The following is a 21,555-nucleotide window of genomic DNA, read 5'->3' as shown; positions in this document are numbered from 1 at the left end:
GGGGTTCATTTTTTGACTATCTTTATTCTTTTTACCCTTTGATTTTTCTTTTAGGGTATACCTTTTTTACATTTTTTTTTTTTTGAAAATATGGAAAACCTTTGCAACAAGAAAAAGTATGAACATATTACATAGCTCATCAAGTCAATCATGACATATGACACCTATTGGTATAGGGGCCTAACACATAAAAAAAAACAACTAAATACAGATGAATAGAAAAGTTAAGATTTTCTCGATTTCTTTTTCTCTACCTTGCGCCATTCTCCTAGAGCTGGTGTGGAAGAGACAAGATCAACTTGACTTCCTTCTTCTATTCTTGTAGAGTACTTGTCTGAATCTGAGTTGTCTGATGTATGTTGTCGTTTAATTCCACTAATATCATTTTCGATTGGTATCTTTTCTAGCCGAGCGGGGGTGATCCGTAAATCTTTATTTTTTTTTTTATTTTGTAAACTTGGCAATAATACATCTTCAACATATACAATATAGCACCTGGATCCGGGCAGAGAATTGAACCAATGACTTCACATCAAAGAGTGTATTAACAAAGCACTCAATCATCATCTATCAAAAACCCCATCATTTTCAATTATTTTATCAATCAATATAAAAAATATCTTAAATATTTGATTATATTAATATTTTTAATTTTGTAAATATGGTGAATAAAAATCGACACTGTTATAATTAGAAATAAAAGTGAATACAAAATTATAAAGTCAAAAATATGATGTTACTTAGAATTTCTTTCCAATGATAAAGTTGGCCTTAACCTAAATTTATAAATTCAATTTCTGTGTGAAGAAAAATAAATAAATATCAAATTCAACATTCACAAACTGATATTCAAAATCAAATATGACATTCGGATTGTGACCAGAACTTGTATTCAAAATCAAATACAACATTCAGATTGTGAACAACTTGGAGATCAAAAGGTTCTTACAGATTGTTTGAAAGTAAGACGCGGTTGAAAGAAAAGAGCCAACCAACTTGGAGAACTTGTATTCAAAATCAAATACAAAATTCAGATTATGAACAACTTGGATATCAAAAGGTTCTTGCAGATTGTTTGAAAGTAAGATGCGGTTGAAAGAAAAGAGCCAACCAACTTGGAGAACTTGCATTCAAAATCAAATACAACATTCAGATTGTGAACAACTTGGAGATGAAAATGTTTCTACAGATTGATTGTTTGAAAGTAAGATGTGGTTGAAACAAAAGAGCCAACCAACTTGGAGATCAGGTACTCATTTTGATTAAAGGGTTCCTACAACATTACCAAAAACTTTAAATACTCATAGACATAAAAAAATTTAGACAACCAATGCCTTGATGAAACTAGAGTCTTCACAGAAGGGTTAAGGGTTGTCAGATAATCACCAACAGAAATTTACCACTTTCACCAACAGAGAATCACCACTGTAACTACTTCCATTTTGCAATAAAGTCCATGAAGAATCTATCAAACTAAGAATTATATTTATAACAATTTTTTGTCGTCCTGTTTTTTTTGTTAATTATAACTATGTTAAACATAAAAGGCATACCCTTCTCAATAGATCTTATCAATAGATTTTGCAAACTTTTACAGCGGTGTTGAAAACCATTAAAAAATACATTTTTTTTGTATAAAGATTAAATATGAACAACAATTATATATATAGCCCCAAGGGTTAGCTCAACCGGTCAAATCAGTACCTTGTCGATCGGGAGGTCACAGGGTCAATTATCCCCAAAGCCCTTTGGGTTTGGCCTAGTTATTGGCCCATATATTTCCGTGGACGTAGCAGCCACCCAATGACCAGGGTGTCTGTGAACCACACCAAAAGTATATATCCAATGACCAAAGTGTCCATGAACCACACCAAATATATATATATATATATATAGAATTCGTTAGTAACATTTGCAGTGGTTTCAAGCTTGTAAGCATAACAAGCTATACTTTATAATATTATGCACAAGTCTTACACTTGTCAATTATGAAAAATATTAAACAATTTAGAAAAGGGTTGAGTGACATTCCATTATTGGCCACTGGATATGAGCATTATGAAAAATATTAAACAGTCTAGAAAACAGCTGTTTCAAGCTTGTAAGCATAGCAAGTTATACTTTATAATATTATGCACAAGTCTTACACTTGTCAATTATGAAAAATATTAAACAAATAAGAAAAGGGTTGAGCTACATTCCATTATTGGCCACTAGATATGAGCATTATGAAAAATATTAAACAATTTAGAAAAAGTTTGAATGACATTCCATTATTGGCCACTAGATATGAGCATTTACTTTAGGAAACTTAATTGTAACTACTTTTAATTTGTCATAAAGTCCATGAAGGATCTATCAGATTAAGAACTGTATTTATATCAATTTTTTTGTCCTCATATTTCTTGTTAATGATGACTATGTTAAATATAAAAGACATACCTTTCTAATACATTTTGCAAACTTTTACCGCTGTGTTGAAAACCACTAAAAAATACTTTGATTTTGTAAAGAGATTAAATTCATATTTCATATTAAGAAAGGAATTGAATAAGAACTTATTTAAACATTTAGTACCCAATCCAAGTCACTACTATCTGATTGTTTCATAATGCTTGAAGTTGGTATAGTGCAAGCACTAAACTCGAATCACTCCTCAAAACCTACGTACAATGTGTAAACCTTGAGATGATCCGAAAAATAAAAAAGAACAAGAGTAATAACCACAATGATCACCCCTTTAAAGTGTTACATTCTGTTTTTTAAACATGGACACTGCTACTTGTAATTTTACCATTGAAAATACAATATCTAAATCACAGAAATCCAAATCGAAACCCATCATACTAAACCTATGTTTTAAACTCCAACTTGTACAAAATATTTAGATTCAATGCATTACAAAAATAATGGATGGTAAAAATGATCATATTGTTCAATTTTCAATGTCCATGATTTTCCAAATTGAAGCTATATGCTTGGATTATCCCTGAAATCTCCCCAAAACATCCTTCAAATCTGTCCAAAAATCCTTGAAATCTGACCAAAACATCCTTGAAATTTGTACAGAAAATCTTTGAAATTTGCTAAAAACATCTCAAAAATTTTATCAGAACGTCCCAAAAATTTGTCTGAAACATCTTAGCGATGTCCAAGAATGTCCCTAAAATCTGTCTGAAACATCTTAGCAATGTCCAAAAAACCTGACAAAGTCCCCACCAATTTGGTGGCATTTTGTAATGGTCCAAAAGTCCTCGGAATGCGGGAACACAGGTACCTAGGTTTTTTTTCGGGGGTGGGTCCCTCTGCAACATAGATTATTTGTATTGCCTTATTCGAAATCTGAGGAAACTCATTGAAAACAGAGGATTCTTTACTTTTTAGCTATAAATCAAGGTGGTTTTCAGATATGGAACTTGTGATTTGATTTGAAAATGATGGCTCAACTATGAAATAATGAACAAGAATCAATCCATCTGAAGATTCTACATGAAACTCGGGTGGCCATCCTATCAGTAAGTCCAAAATAGAATGGAAAATGCTATGCCTGCATCCTTCTTGACTGCATTATTTCCCTCACCTCATTTAAAATCCGAGGAAATTCATACAAAATAGAAGACCGTTTTGCCTCTAGTCCATCCATGACAATTCTATTATTCCCAAGTAGGTTGTTACATGGGCTGCCACCAATGACAAGATCGAAACCTCCTACCATATCTACAAGTTCCTGTAGTACGTCTCTGGTCAAATGTTGTACATCTTTTTTTTTGAATTAATCTACCCGTTTGATTTGTTTTGATCCACCAGCTACTAAGGATAAACCTATTTTTTGGACATATCTCCACTGACACAACACATTTTAAATGTATTCCAAGATGATGCAAAGCAACCTCGGCACCACCAATACCAGAAAATAGAGAAAGGGCATTTAGTCCATTCGGATAAAATGGTTTCAAAACAGACAAATGGTATGCAACTGTGTCTCTCTGGAATGCATTACCTAGGCATTGTATGTGATCAGTACGAGAAGATGCTCCATGAGTGTGATCTTTATCAAATCCTAGTGTAAGCTCTATCTCATTAGGTTCCAGGGGGGCCATCTGATCTGGCCCCACCCACAACAAGTCCCACTTCATGCATTTTCAAGTATATGAGACTGCTCGTGTAATGTTGGGTTTCCTTCTGAGGTTATCAAAATAGACCTGAGAGCTTGGCATAGGACATCACTGACTCGTCTTAGGCACATGCAATTCAGTTTTTCTCTATTATCTCAGGGAGGCCAAAACTTTTTTGTGTGAGGCAATGCTTCATGGATGGTCATAGGAGGCAGAGGCAGGACTCGAGACCGCCCATCTATAGGAAGGTTGTGAACGTAGCCTCTTGGCCTCATACAAACTGAAAAAGATTTCTAGTCAACAAACTCTGGCCATATGCCACCAAAATGACAAGTTATTGTCTCCCAAACATCTTTTGGTGCCATGGACACATGTTCGTAGTAGAAGAATGGAGTCCCATGCATAGATGCCTTGATCTACTTTGGATGATGTTCCACAAGCCCAAGGTATCCAGGAACTCCAAACCCAATAAGTTCCTCTAGGGATGGATACGAAAGCATTAAATGTTCATCATTCAATTCAACTAGTTCAGATTGTATTGTTTCTCTGATATTTTTGTTCTTAATTATTTTCTTCTCTTGTGCTCTAGGCATTTTCTTCTTTATTGAAGATGATCCAGCTTTCAAGACAATATCTTCTTGCTTTCTTTTCTGATATTCTCTTAAACATGAGTTTTCATCTTCTACCTCCAGTCCCTGCACATCAGAAAACATAATTTATACTTGGTAATTCCAATGCAAAGAACTCTGTCTACCTATATAATTCTTACCTTTAAACATGGCACATTGTATCTAATCTCATAGAACTTAGAAAATTCATATATCAAAATCTTAGAAAAAGGGCCATCTGGTCTCGAACAACGAATCCATCTCCAACAATTTGATTGTAGTCAAATTTCAAGTAAAATATAAACATCCTTTAAGATATTCAAACTTAATTCTTACCTTTAAAGATGGCACATTGTATCTAATCACATAAAACTTAGAAAATTCATATATCAAAATCTTAGAAAAATGGCCATCTGGTCTCAAACAATAGATCCATCTCCAACAATTTGATTGCAGTCAAATTTCAAGTAAAATATAAACATCCTTTAACTGGTAAATATACTTCGTCTTAACTTTTTTATTTGTAAAAAAATAAAACGATAACAAAGATGATCAAAGGCTCCATCTTTGCAAGAATACTTTTAGGTCTTTCTATTGTTTTACTAGTACAAATAAGAGGTCTTATTTTGCCTACAAATCTTAAAAATGTCACCACTGTGATTGGAATATAAGTGAACTCAACTTTTTAAAATACCTTTAATCTCTTTGTAACTAAGTTTTCCAATCAAGGGAATCCATTAAGTAATTTTATTTTTCACGAAAGAAAGACCTCAAGCTTGGCTCAATCATTATGTATCAGTTACAATTAGACCAGCATAGATTTATCTTAAATACAGAACTAACATGAGCTGAGAGGGATCAAATTTCTTCATGTGCAAACTCTAGACATGTTTTTAATCCATTGTAACCAGCATATATCCATCTTAAGTATGAATCTAACATGAGCTGAGAGGGATCAAATTTCTTCATGTGCAAACTTTTTTAGAGTGCAAAATAAAATGTGTTATTTTTCATTATTTAATTTGTATTTTTGAATGCTAAAAAGAGTATATATAGGACCAAATAAAAAATTTAACCATAATTTTTTTTTCTATATATAGATATATATGAAGTTGATATTCACATAAATTAACATAGATCTTCAAATAGTTTATTTAAATATTTTGTTAAAATATTTTTGAAAAGTATAATATTTAAACATCAAATAGTTTAACAAATTGTTTATTTAAATCTTTTGTTAAAATATTTTTGAACAGTATGATATTAAACATCTGATACACACATTTTTTTTACTTCTAATTACTTTAGATCATATTCATTATTTTTCATTATAGCCAACATTATTTTTAAAGGGGCATGGACAGACGGAAGGACTTACATATCCCCTCTTACTGAGCTGTAAAATGAGTCTCTCGACTCAATAAAGAATCTTTTTCACAAACCTATATAGAAGTTGACAGCAATATTGTTCTTATGAGAAATAATGTTTCTTTCCAATCAAGGAAATCCATTAAGCAATTTTATTTTTCAGGAAAGGAAGACCTCAAGGGAGCTCGATCGTTATATATCGGCTACAGTTAGATCAAGAATATTTTTCCCATAACTATAAAGAAGTTGACGGCAGTATTGTTCTTTATGGGAATCTTTACTTCTAATTACTTTAGATCATATTCATTTTTTTTCATTATAGCTGACATTATTTTTAAAGGGGCACGGACGGATGGAAGGACTTACATATCCCATCATACTGGGTTGTAAAATGAGTCTCTCTGCTCAATAAAGAATCTTTCAAAACTATATAGAAGTTGACGGCGGTATTGTTCTTATGGGAAATAATCTTTCTTTCCAATCAAGGAAATCCATTAAGCAATTTTATTTTTCAGGAAAGGAAGACCTCAAGGGAGCTCGATCTTTATATATCGGCTACAGTTAGATCAAGAATCTTTTTCCCATAGCTATAAAGAAGCTAACGACAGTATTGTTCTTTATGGGAAATAATGTTTCTTCCCAGACTGTTGGGGTTGAAAGCATTAGGAGTGAAATGTTTAAATATTTCTGAAAAGTATAATATTTAAACATCTGATTCACACATTTTTTTTACTTCTAATTACTTTAGATCATATTCATTTTTTTCATTATAGCCAACATTATTTTTAAAGGGGCACGGATGGGAGGAAGGACTTACATATCCCCTTAGACTGGGCTATAAAATGAGTCCCTCGGCTCAATAATGAATATTTTTCCCAAACCTATATAGAATTTGACAGCGGTATTGTTCTTATGGGAAATAATGTTTCTTTCCAATCAAGGAAATCCATTAACCAATTTTATTTTTCAGGAAAGGAGGACCTCAAGGGAGCTCGATCATTATATATCGACTACAGTTAGATCAAGAATCTTTTTCCCATAACTATAAGGAAGTTGACGTCGGTATTGTTCTTTATGGGAATCTTTCCTTCTAATTACTTTAGAACATATTCATAAAGGGGCACAAACGGACGGAAGGACTTACATATCCCCTCATACTGGGTTGTAAAATGAGTCTCTTGGCTCAATAAAGAATCTTTTTCCCAAAACTATATAGAAGTTGATGACAGTATTGTTCTTTTATGGGAAATAATGTTTCTTTCCAATCAAGGAAATCCATTAAGCAATTTTATTTTTTAGGAAAGGAAGACCTCAAGGGAGCTCGATCATTATATATTGACTACAATTACATCAAGAATCTTTTTCCCATAACTATAAAGAAGTTGACGGCGGTATTGTTCTTTACGGGAAATAATGTTTCTTCCCAGACTGTTGGGGTTGGAAGCATTAGGAGAGAAATGTTAAAATATTTTTGAAAAGTATAATATTTAAACATCTAATTCACACAATTTTTTTACTTCTAATTACTTTAGATCATATTCATTTTTTTTCATTATAGCCAAAGTTACTTTTAAAGGGGCACGGACGGACGGGAGGACTTACATATCCCCTCATACTGGGATGTAAAATGAGTCTCTCGGCTCAATAAAGAATATTTTTCCCAAACCTATATAGAAGTTGACGGTGGTATTGTTCTTATGGGAAATAATGTTTCTTTCCAATCAAGGAAATCCATTAAGCAATTTTATTTTTCAGGAAAGGAAAACCTCAAGGGAGCTCGATCATTATATATCAGCTACAGTTAGATCAAGAATCTTTTTCCCATAACTATAAAGAAGTTGATGGTGGTATTGTTCTTTATGGGAATCTTTACTTCTAATTACTTTAGATCATATTCATTTTTTTTCATTATAGCCGACATTATTTTTAAAGGGGCACAGACGGACGGAAGGACTTACATATCCCCTCATACTGGGTTGTAAAATGAGTCTCTTTGCTCAATAAAGAATCTTTTTCCCAAAACTATATAGAAGTTGATGGTGGTATTGTTCTTATGGGAAATAATGTTTCTTTCCAATCAAAGAAATCGATTAAAAAAATTTATTTTTTAGGAAAGGAAGACCTCAAGGGAGCTTGATCATTATATAGCGGCTACAGTTAGATCAAGAATCTTTTTCCCATGACTATAAAGAAGTTGATGAGGGTATTTTTCTTTATGGGAAACAATGTTTTTCCCAGACTATTGGGGTTGGAAGCATTAGGAGTGAAACGTTTGATGGTGTTATAAAGACACTGACAAAGATAAGATGTGCCTAAACTAAAGAAGAATTTAATTTCCTTGTGAATATTAATATATAGAGGTTACAAATAGATAGGTCAAGGTGGAGGATAGAAGGTGTCCAAGGGAGCTTTGGTGGTTATGAAGGCTACAAAGATTGGAAACCTTTACAAGCTAGAATTAAGTACTCAAATAAATGAAGCATTAGTTGTATCTAAAGAGGCAAATGAATCTAATCATTTATGGAATTAGCAATTGGGTCATATGAGTGAGAAAGGGCTACAAGTATTGATAAACCCCAAATCACTTCGAAATTTAAGATCTTTGAATTTGTATTCCTACAAACACAAGTATTTTTGGAAAGCAATGCACACAATAGTTTAAAGTAGAAATTCATACTAGTAAAAGCGTTCTAGATTATATCCATTCAAATGTTTGAGTTCCATCCCCTATGGTTTCTTTTAGTGGATCATTATCTTTTGTAACATTTATATATGATTTTTCTAAAAAGGTGTGCATCTTTGTCTTACTTTTTTTTTTTTATGTGTTTAGCATATTTAAACAATTTAAATTTATGGTAGTTATGGTAAAAAAGAGAACTGACAAGACAATCAAATGTTTAAGAACGGATAATAGAGGCACATCTTTAGAATTCGAAAAATATTGCAAAGAATCTAAGATCAAATGGCATAAAACCACTATATATACTCCCAGCAAAATGGTATGGCAAAACAAATGAACATGACTCTCTTAGAAAGAGCAATGAGCATGTTTAGCAATGCCAATTTGCAACAAGAGTTGTGCGCAGAAGCAGTCACTACAACTTGCTATCTAGTAAAATGATCACCATCATTTGCAATAGATTGTAAAACTACTAAAGATGTATTGACAAGCCATCCTTGTGATTTTTCAAATTTTAAAATTTTGGTTGTGAAGCTTATGGTCTTCCTCCTAAAACCAGTGTTCTAAGTTAGACCCTATATTGAAGAAATATGTCCTTTTTGGTTATGATGATATAATTAAGGGATATAGATTATGGGATCTTACTACCAACAAAATAATCATTAGGAAATATGTAATATTTGATGAATCCCTCCTCATTAATCAAATATTGTAAAAGTTGATTTGAAACAAAAACAAGTTCCACTAAATCAAAAAATTATATTGGAGACTCAACCATCTACAAAAAATAGGGAGCAATAAAAATATTCCAATGATAAAAAATCTATTGATGCTAAAGATATTCAAGAAAATGTAGAAATTCCACAACCAACACCAAGAAGATCTACACGGGACATAAATCCTACTAAAAGGCAATACTGATTTTGTTCCATCTATTTCTTTGCTAACTGACAATGGGGAACCTTCTTATTATCAAGAAGCAATAGATGATATCAATAATGCTACATGGAAGCCGACAATGATAGAGGAGATGGATGCCTTGGATAAAAACAAGACCTATGAGCTGTTAGAACTCCCAAAATATAGAAAACTTGTTTGGTGTATGTGGGTCTACAAATTGAAGGAGGGCGTTGATCGTAAACATGGAAGATATAAAGCTAGACCAGTAGCGAAGGGGTACTCTTAGATGGAAACTATTCGTTTCCATGAGATCTCTTCACCAATTGTTAAGGTTGTTTCTATTCGTATTGTATTAGCGCTAATTGCTCTTCTTGATATTGAATTACGGTAATTAGATATTTAAACAACATTTCTACATGGAGATTTGGATGAGGAAATATACATGGAACATCCAGAATATTTTTTCAACATCGCAGACGAAGATCGTTTGAAATCTCAAGAAGTCATTGTATCACATGAAGCAGTCTCCCAAGCAATTGAACAAGAAATTATTTTCCTTCATGATGAGCCAAAATTATACTAAAAGCACGTATGACCATTGTGTTTACTTCAAAAGTTTGAATGGTATATTCATTATCTTGGTGTTATATGTTGATGATATGCGTGTTGCATGCAAAAGCATGGACGAGATCAATAGGTTAAAGACTTGGTTGGCTAGGAATTTTGATATGAAGGATCTAGAAGTAGCGAAAGAATCCTTGGGCATAGAAATACACCAAGACAGTAAAAATGGTAAGCTCAAGTTATCACAACAGAAGTATATGGATAATGTGAAACTTATAATTACCCCTTTAGCTTTCCATTTTAAGCTTTCTTTAGGTTTATGTCCTAGTAGTGAGGAAGAAAATGATTATATGTCTCATGTACCATATGCTAATGCAGTAAGAAGTTTCATGTATTCAATGGTATGTACTAGACCATATATCTCACACGTTGTGGGTGTTGTCAGTAGATACATGGAAAATCCAAGGAGAGAACATTGGAATGAAGTGAAATGGTTACTTCAGTATCTTAGAGGCATACGTGATTATTGTATCACCTTTAATGGTTGTAATGATATTTTGTTTGTGATTAAGTTGATTCAGGTTCTATCTTTACTCTTGTAGGAGGATCTCTTAATTGGATGTCAAAACTTCAAAAAACAGTTGTTTTATTCACTTCTAAGGCGTAATATATCACTGTCTTACATGCATGCAAGGAGAAAAATTTGTTGAAGGAACTTTTCAGTGAGTTTGGAAGAATACACGACTAACAGTCAAAGTCCTATCCATTTGGCTATCAATCCAATGTATCGTAATAAGACTAAGCATATTGATATTAAGTACCATTTGTAATACAAGTTATTGATGGAGGTGGAATAGATATTAAGGAAGTCCATACATGAAAACATTGAGTAGACATGTCTACAAAACTAGTATCGTTAGAGAATTTGTGGTGGTCTTCAACTTCTATTGGCTTACAAAAGAGGTGATGAATGGTCTTGGGAAAGGTATCAGGTAAATTGTTGCCAAGTTGGAGATTGTTAAAATCATGAAAACAATTAAAAGAAAACTATATTGTAAAAACCAAAATTTACTTCAAGTAAATATTTGGTAGTTTGTATAAGCAGTAGTCTAACAATTATGTTTTTTTTCTAAAAAAGTTATGGAAATTTCGGTCATATTTTGAAAAAATCGGGCAGGGATTTTTGTAAATCCAAGTAAAAGTTGTTAAACTTCATAATTTTAGGTGCCCTGGAAGTTTTTGATGGTGCTGAATCCATTTCCACCATCAAAAACATGATTCAAACACTACCTCTACAAGATTTTTTGATTTTTTTTCCCGGATTCCAGCCGATTTTGGCCTTCCGGGCAATTCCTCTACCTCCGTAGATGACTCCATTTGTATAATGGTAGCAATGCATGAAACAAATGTAATGGTGCCAAGTTAGACATATCTATGTAGCCCGAGATATTGAATTGGTTTTGTAAGCCTGATTGTAATATTGTTTCTTGATCAATATAAAATACTGATACCTAACCTCATGGATGTTTCCTTGACACACTGTAAGGGTTTTACAACGTAAGCTCCGTGTTATCTGAGGTTGTGTTATTTCATTTTTCTCTACAATTATATTTTACCCAGGCTCTTAGATACCAACAGCTCTCCATTCTTTTATCATGTACCACATACACTATTAATATGGGGAATCGAAACCAAGGTATTACAAGATTAACAGGGCATGTTCGAGATGTTCAGCTTTTATATTTACTGTGCTATGATAGAGTTAGATGTAATGTTTTAATAGCCTCTTGGGCCCCTTGCTATTTTTTAATTCCATTCAACAATTTTAGTTTTAATTCTTAGAATCATCGATAACAGCATAAAACATAGCCTTGTTGAAATTTGAAGTAATAAGAGAAGTCTGCTGCGTTTTAAAGAGGAAATCTAGCCTGATGTTTCTCTACTGTTTCTGCTATTAACCTGCTTTAATAGAAGAAAAATTATTGTGACAATGTGTGGGAAAAGAGACCATGACTAGAGGTTGGAATGTATTAGCCCAGATGAGAATTTAGAGATTGCAATATAAAAACAACAGGAAATCACCCTGTATCTCCAACTCATATGAGATTCCATAGAATCTGCCAACGTGAGGGCCACTGTTAGCTTAACAGGGCATATTCAAGATGTCAAGATTTTTCTTTTTAAACTGTACTATGACAGAGTTAGATGTAATATTTTACTAGCTTCCTGGGCCACTTCGTAATTGTCAATGCAATTAAATAATAGCAATTTTAAGTCATAGAATATTCGATAAGTTGATAACAATGCCATTAAACCATAGCAGTTTCAAGTCCTAGAATCTTTGATAAGTTGATAACACCATTCATCAAAGCCAAGACATTCAATGAGAATATGTGGATCCTGGTTTTTCTTGTGTTATTGCTTGTGTAATTATATGTCCAGAAAAGCTATGCATACGTACCTTATTCCCAAAACTCTGATTTGCTTTCAAAAATTCATAGTTTTCTGCCCCACCCCGGTGACCATCTATAAAATTTAACAATTCAACTATAGGAGAATCGATTCCTACATTCCAGATAAATAAAATAATTATTATTCATCTTCAAATATATGCAAGAGAAACGCATAACTCGAAGTAAACCTAGAAGATGGATACGATATTTTCCACAGACAGAAAAGAAATAGATAAGAGAAACTTCAGAAGGAAAAAGATGTAGTGACAATGAGATAATGTAAAATTCAAATCAACGTGCAATCTTGGTTCTTGCAATGTACAGGTGGAACTTGAATGGTTAATCTTATACTAAAATAGGTAAAACAATTGCAATTGAAGAAAATGGGTCTTTGAAGTATAAAACAAGAAATAAAAGAGAATACTATTGACACCTACATTCTTATCACTGCTCATTAAAATGCAACACTGTCTACTGCCATTTTGCTTCGGACGATGATAGTAATTCAAGTATTTATGTATTATGAGACAAGTATTTGGTGTAAATCACATGATAAAGCATTTGTCGACACATTTCGAACCAACCAGTGTAGTTCATCGTTATGACAAGTTGAAGAATCAGATCTAGCATTGCATATTAAATAGTCAGAGTAGAACATCCAACGGCTATATTTCATGACTAGGTAACGGCTATATGACTAACAGCTAAATTTGACCGGGAAACAGTTAGCTAGACTTGATTAGGGGCATGACCTTTAATTAATTAATTAAGTTAATTCATTTGATTATTAAATTGATAGTTAGTTATATTCTTATTAAAATAAAAGTTAAAGGGACTATTCTATAGACTTATAAATATATATTATAATAAATTAATTAATTTAAATTAATAGTTAGTTTAAAAAGTTATTAAATATATAAATATTAGACTAATTAATTGTTAGTTATAAAAATTGTTAAATATAAATATACATAGATAATTATATTCTTATTAAAATAAAAGTTAAAAAAATTATTTTATAAACTTATAATTCTAAATATATATTAAAATTAATTAATTAATTTTAAATTAATAGTTATTTATAAAAGTTATTAAAAATATATATTAAAATAAATTAATAGTTATTTATAAAAGTTATTAAAAATATAAATACTATAGAAATTTTAGGGATTAGAAATACGTAATTTTTTGTCTGATACAACGCTTGCTTTTATTTAGAAATATATTCAAGAGCACTGCTTATAAAAAGACTACATAACCCTCCCATCAAGCTGGATATTGTTGCACAATAAGGAGTCCACTGCAATTTTATAATCTATCAAGGCAGGCATTTTATAATCCATCAATTTCATCTTTATGCATTCTTTAATCTAGCAAGGTTTCTAAATATAAATTCCATCATTTAATCAAACACTTTTAAATACGAACACTCTGAAACGATAAGGATCATTATGTGCCTTTTCTATGTTCTTAAACGGTTGTATGTTATATACATATGTTAAGATATTGATACAGGCATTGTGTTATAGACGTCCATATATAACATAAAGGCATTTATTATTGGATAGCTTTGACTCACCAGCTTCTATTGTTGTTTTAACTTTAGCATCAAATCTTGCATTTGAAGGCCTTCACCCGTTGTTATTAAGCATGTTCACAGTGCTGATGTTATCACTGTTCGCTGTGCTGTTGAGGTTGATAATATGAATCTGTTTGGTCCATGTTTACAAAAGGTTCAACCTTTTGGATTTAATCTCGCACGCAATACCCGGAACTATAAAAAAGTTGGGGGTTAATATACAATATGACACTTGGAACTACGGAAATTTTCCATTTGTTTAGGTTCAATATAATTACGCCGTAAAGCGTTTCCCTCTGAAATGAACTCCCTTAAATGTCTTTCTGTCATAATCTTAACCGTTAGATCACTTGTTAGACGATTGAACGAGAATCTGCCGTCCAATTTAATTAAAAAAACTTAAAAAACATTAAGTTTGAGATGGGTGGCTGTGATGGAGGGAGAGTGAATCGACAAATTTTTTTTTTGTTTTGTGGCGGCGATTTATTTGAAACGTGGCCCTGTGCCTTCGTTTTCATCTCTGCGTTTGCCCCCATTCGGTCGACTGCGCCTTCGTTTGCCTCATTTGTACGATCACAAAATTATCATGTGGCTTTTGGCTATGCATATCCTGGCTGCTTGCTTAAACGGAGATCAGTTTGCACCCCCTTCCTAAAGATCTCTTTATCAACGCTCAGTTTGCATCCCCATACATACAGCGACAGCTTTGAAGAATTCTTTGCTCTGCTGCACAGTGCAACATATCGTTTCCACCGAAAGGAGGAGCCGCGGGTCTAATCTGCAAGAGCCCGCTGCAAAATGCATCGAGTCGGGAAAGGCCAAAGATGCAAAAGTCGTTAAGTCTCAGGTGTTGTGGCGGCCTTCATTCGAGTGGGAAGACTTTTTACCCCAATAGAACCTGCGACCTCGCCTTGAAGACCGACGACCGGGACCTGAAGGGGAGAGAGAGTGAGCAGGAGCGAGTCTCGCCGGAGGCGATTCTGGACAGCGGTCGAAGCTTGGATCTGAATTTTCCGTCAATGGGGTTAATGCCCCTATGATTACATTAATTTTACTTTGTTTGTGAAGAAGTGAAAAGGTAGATTTCAGAGATAACAGTGTGTAATCTTTCAAAAACTATATCATTAAAGATTTAATAATAAAATCAATTTTCGTTTTAATGTTCTCTTAAGAATTAACCAAATTAATTTGCTTACATCGATTTAGTTTTGTTAACCTGTGTTATTAACCATCTTAACCATCTAATTTTTTTTTGTTAAAAATAGATTCAATCTGGCAGAATGCTGATATTTTCACCTATAAATGCGCCGATAAATTAAATGATCGTGTAGAGATTTATCAAAATTTCAAGCCTACCGTAGGGAGCTGAGCAGTCTAATGATTAATCAAATTGCCTGATTTTTTATTCTGCAATTTTTAGAATCGCCTTATTTTTGGCCAATACAATTGGAATATGTTCCATATATATTCTCAAACTGTAACTTTGAGAATTTGGGTGGCATCACAGACGAAAGAAAAAAAAAAAAAAAAAAAAAAGGAAGAAGCTTGAATCACAATATTGGGAATTTGGAGAATTCAGGTGCTCTGACAGAGAAAAAACAGGTGCTCTGAGAGAGGAAAAAACCCAAAAAAGCGCTTGAATCATAAGATTGGGTGTCAATGAGTTGGCGAAATTGCAATGGTGCTTAAATCATAATATCAGATTGTGATGAGTTGATAAAATTTCAATTTTACTTATTTTGAAGAATTTTGTGGACTCCGACACGATGAAAAATATTGACTTATTTGGGCCATATCCGTCTTAGGGTTTATATACCTTGGATTTATAATATTAATCCCTTAGGTTTATAATACCTTAGGGTTTTAGAATTAATCCTTTGGCTTTATAATGTGGGTTTATCAATCTAACAGTTCATATACTTAGGGTATAATATTATTCATAAGGCTTATAATATTAATCCCTGGGTTTAATATAAATCACTTGGGTTTATAATCATGGTCAACCTTGCGCAACCATGATCCAATGTCACATTGTAACAAAGATTGTGTCAATATCTAAATCAACCATGGTTAAATGTCGGATTATGACAAATATTGTCTCAATATGAAAATTAACCATGTTAAAACATGGTCAACCATGTATTTTTTAGGGTTTATAGTATTTATCTTAGGGTTTATCTAATATTAATCATTTGGGTTTTTCCATTGGGTTTAATATTACTCCCTTCGGTTTATTAATCTAAGGGTTCATTTCATAGGGTGTGCTATTATTCATAGGGATTATAATATAATTCCTTGGGTTTAATATAAATCCCTTGGGTTTATAATCATACTCAACCATGGAACTATGGTCCAACATCACATTTTGACAAAGATTTTCTCAATATGAAAATAAACCATGGTCCAACGTTACAATGTGACAAATATTATGTCGATATAAAAATAAATCATGTTGAACCATGATCAACCATGATCCAATATCGCTTTGTGACAAATATTGTCTCAATATCAAAATGAACCATGGTCAACCAAGGTTAATCATGTTTATTTTAGGGTTTATAATATTTATCTACGGTTCATATACCTTGCATTTATAATATTAATCCCTTCGGTTTATACTATAAATCCCTTGTGTTTATCAATTCAAGTGTTCATGTCCCTGGGTTTATTGATCCCTTCTTCTAACGTTTCATTGTGACAACCATGGTCAACCATGGTTCATATTTGTAGGGTATAATATTATTCATAAAATTTATAATATTAATCCTAAGGTTTAATATAAATCCCTTGGGTTTATAATTATGGTCAATCATGCACAACCATAGTCCAATGTCACATTGTGACAAAGATTGTTTCAATATGAAAATCACCATGGTCAACGATGGTCCAATGTCGCATTATGACAAGGATTGCATCAATATGTAAAACAACCATGTACCAATGTGGCATTATGACAAAGATTGTCTCAATATGAAAATCAACCATCGAAAACCATGGCCAATCATGTTCAACCATGGTGAGTTATCATGGTCACATTGTGATAAAGATTGTTTCTTGGTCCAACGTCACATTGTGACAACCATGGTGATCCATGGTCAAGCATGGTATAACATCGCATTGTGACAAAGATTGTCTCAATTTCCATGTATGACCATGTTTGATTTTATAAAACATGGTCAATCATGGTCAACCTTGGTCAACCATGTTTTATAAATGCAAACATGGTCATCCATATTTTATAAATTCAAACATGGTCATCCATGGTCAATCATGGTCAACCATTGTCGAACGTCGCATTGTCACAAAGACCGTGTTAACATGAAAATCAACCATGGTTAAGCATCGTTAACCATGGTCCAACGTCACATTGTGATAAGGATTGTCTCAATATGAAAATCAACCATGGTCAACAATGTTTATTTGAGTGTTTATCATATCAATCCCTTAGGTTTATTATTTAACATCAATCATGGTCATCCATGATCAATCATAGCCACCCATGGTCGACAATGGTCGAATGTCACATTGTGACAGTGATTATCTCAAAAACAAAATCAACCTTGGTCAACCATGGTCCAACATCGCATTGTGACAAACATTGTCTCGATATGAAAATCAATCATGGTCAAGCATGGTCAACTATGGTCCGACAACGCATTGTGACAAGGATTGTCTCAATATGGAAATCAACCATGGTTAACCATGTTTATTTTAGGGTTTATAATATTTATCTTAAGGTTCATATACCTTGGGTTTTTAATTTTTATCCCTTCGATTTATTATTCCCTCGGGTTTATAATATCAATCATGGTCCAACGTCATATTGTGACGAATATTATCGCAATATGAGAATCAACCATGGTCCAATGTCACATTGTGACAAGGAATGTCTCAATATGGAATTCAACCATGTTTATTTTAGGGTTTGTAATCTTTATCTTAGGGTTTATATACCTTGGGTTTATATGTTTTATCCCTTGGGTTTATTATTCCATTGGGTTTATAATATCAATTTCTTGGGTTTATTAATCTAAGGATTCATATTCCTAGGGTTTAATATTATTCCCTTAGGTTTATAATCCCTTGGATTTTTAGTATAAATCCCTAGGATTTATTATTCCCTTAGGTTTATAATATCAATCATGGTCAACTGTGTTTATTTTATTGTTTATAATATTTATCGTAGGGTTTATATACATTGGGTTTATAATATTGGTCTCTTGGGTTTAATATTATTCAACCATGGTCGAATGTCACATTGTCACAAATACTATGTTGATATGAAAATGAACCATCGTTAAGCATCGTCAACCATGGTCTAATGTCGCATTATGACAAGGATTGTCTCAATATGAAAATCAACCATGGTCCAATGTCGCATTATGTCAAGGATTGTCTCAATATGAAAATCAACCATGGTCAACAATGTTTATATGAGTGTTTATAATATTTATCTTAGGGTTTATATACCCTGGGTTTATAATATTAGTCCCTTGGGTTTAACATTATTCCCTTGCATTCATAATCCCTTGGGGTTACAGTATTAATCCCTTGGGTTTATTATTCCCTTAGGTTCATAACATCAATCATGGTCACCCATGACTAATCGTAGCCAACCATGGTCAACCATGATCAATCATAGCCAACCATGGTCGAATGTCACATTGTGACAGTGATTGTCTCAATATGAAAATCAACCATGGTCAACCATGGTCCAACATCACATTGTGACAAACATTGTATTGATATGAAAATCAATCATGGTCAAGCATGGTCAAATGTGATCCAACATCGCATTGTGACAAGGATTGTCTCAATATGAAAATCAACCATGGTTAGCCACGTTTATTTTAGGGTGTATAATATTTATCTTAATTTTTATATACCTTGGGTCTATAATTTTTATCCTTTGGGTTTATAATCTCAATCCCTTGGGTTTTTATTATTAATCCCTATAATTTATTATTCCCTTGGGTTTATAACATCAATCATGGTCAACCATGGTCCAACATCATATTGTGAAGAATATTGTCTCAATATGAGAATCAACCATGGTCAATCATGGTCCAATGTCGCATTGTGACAAATATTCTCTTCGTTTGAAAACCAATGATGGTCAAGCATGCTCAACCACAGTCCAACATCACATTGTGACAAGGATTGTCTCAATATGAAAATCAACCATGGTCAACCATGTTTTTTTTTTTTTTTTTTTTTTTTTTTTTTTTCTGTGTAAAGACTAAGCTATTGTATTAAAAGAAGAAAAAATATTTACAAAGAGGACTTAGCCTCTGAGGATGCATAAGGCCACCCTCTGTCAGAAGAACAAAGCAGGTGCGAGTGGCCACCTGAATTACAAAGAGAGATTCCATGGAAGTGAACATAGGCGAAGCTGTTGCAGGTGGCCACCTGACTTACACAAGAGACCCCATCAAAAGAACAGCAGTAAGCTGAGTTGGCTAACCATTGATTCATAGCTTGTGTCTTGTGGTTTGCTGCTGGTAGCATTGTAACGAAGGAGAGTAAAGAGACCATTATTTCCAGAGTTCTGGAGACACCACGAACTCTGAAAGGTCCCCTACCCAATAACAAAACCTGGGCGCCGCGGATAGAGAAGAATCCCCACCAAAACATGACCATCAAACAAGAGAAGAAGCAGGAATTAAGCCTTCGGAGGCTCACCTTGTGCATTATTATCGACTTCTGGCGGGAGAGGAAGCCAGTCAAACATGGTAGCATCTCCTATATCTTCCAGGCGAATTTCCGGTGGATGAACCGGCTGCGGATGCGTGACCAGTCCAACAACAGGCGCCACAGGATTGATATCATCTGGAGGAGGATCTTCTGCATTACCAACCTCCGCAATCGCCTGGGCATTTCGAGTTTGAACTTGCTCCCCATCGTCCTCCTCCTGGCTAACAGTTTCCTCCTCTTCCTCCGTGGCAATCACTGTTATCATGAAAGAGACAAGCGATTGATTTCGCCTGCACCTGAAGGTGAAGCGGGAGGTATGAACCTGGCTTTCAGAAGGATCCGACTCCTCTGAGGGAGAAGAAGGAGGCGCAACTATGGCAAGCGGAGGAATTGCTCTGGCTTGAGCTTCCTGCCTTCTTCTTATCCCCCACACTCCTCCTCTTCTCGGGACTCCTCTTTGACGCGGGGCCATGAGCATGGGAGATCTCAAGCACTTAATACTGACAGACGAAGTGCCAGGACGTGACCCAGAACCAGTAATCCCTGAGAGGGGAGGCAAAGCCGTGACTCTTTCACACAGAAAATCCTTAAGAGAAGCCGAGACAGAATTATGGTACCTCACTTTCCCCTGCACAGCCGAGAGCGAAGAGAGCGCACTCTGGACAGAGGTGAAACCTCTGCAACTCCTCACAAAGCCAGAATTGGGCACCTTTCCACCATTATCACCAGAATTCATAACAATACTCCACGCTTTCCAAACCTGGAGCCAATGCTCCATTAAATAGACATCCGCTTGGAACTGTCTGGAACCAGACAGAGCATCTCCCGTCGATTCAGAGTACAGGGCGCTTAAATTCGCCATGCTTAAACCCATCTCCCACATTCCTTGCCGTCTCCTCAGCATTTAAAGACTTTAATGCTTAGCAGAACCGTCCTGTCTAGCCACCGGATGATGCCAGCTGCCCGATGCAACTTGTTCAATCGATCCTCAAGCTGCCACCCGCATCCGGGTGTCAACCATGTTTATTTTAGCGTTTATAATATTTAGTGTTTATTTTAGTGGTCAACCATGGTAAACCTTTTTCAACCATGGTTATCCATGGTCAATCATGGCCAACCATGGTCGAACATTGCATTGTCACAAAGATTGTGGTGATATGAAAATCAACCATGGTTAAGCATGGTCAACCATGGTCGAAAAAAATTGTTCATTTTCCTTGCGAAGCAAGGCGAAGTAGTATTTAAGGCACCCAAAGCTTAATTTCTTGATTCCTCAATAACTCTCAACAAATTTTCTTCCAAAAATTCATATAACCCTAGAAAAAATTTAGAAGTCCACCCATTCAAAGTAGGACTCTGATATTTTAAAGAATGCAACACTGCTCTTATTTCTGTTCTGTTATTCTTGCTTCTAATTCATCATTTTCACTATATTAAATCTGGGAGTAATGTTAATGACATCATTTGTAATTTCCCAAGTTCTAAACCTTGTACTGTCCTGCTCTGTTATCTCGCACATGGTTTTTGAACATGTGAGGAAAATTGTCAGCCAAAGTTTTGTTTTTTATTATCTGGGTTTGTAGACCTTCTTCAG

General features: G+C 34.0%; 1 pseudogene; it reads right to left on the bottom strand.

Annotated features, from left to right (window-relative positions):
- Positions 1 to 3,541: 3,541 nt before the first annotated feature.
- Positions 3,542 to 14,597, bottom strand: LOC149167183 (DNA (cytosine-5)-methyltransferase DRM2-like; annotated as a pseudogene).
- Between the last annotated feature and the right edge of the window lie 6,958 nt (positions 14,598 to 21,555).

This window comes from Pinus tabuliformis, chromosome 5_1, assembly GCF_031772625.1.
Source record: "Pinus tabuliformis cultivar Carrire ecotype Pingquan chromosome 5_1, CPIR1, whole genome shotgun sequence".
Taxonomy (NCBI): Eukaryota; Viridiplantae; Streptophyta; class Pinopsida; order Pinales; family Pinaceae; genus Pinus; species Pinus tabuliformis.
The sequence above is the reverse complement of the archived record's forward strand: the minus strand, read 5'-3'. Positions and strand labels throughout refer to the sequence as shown.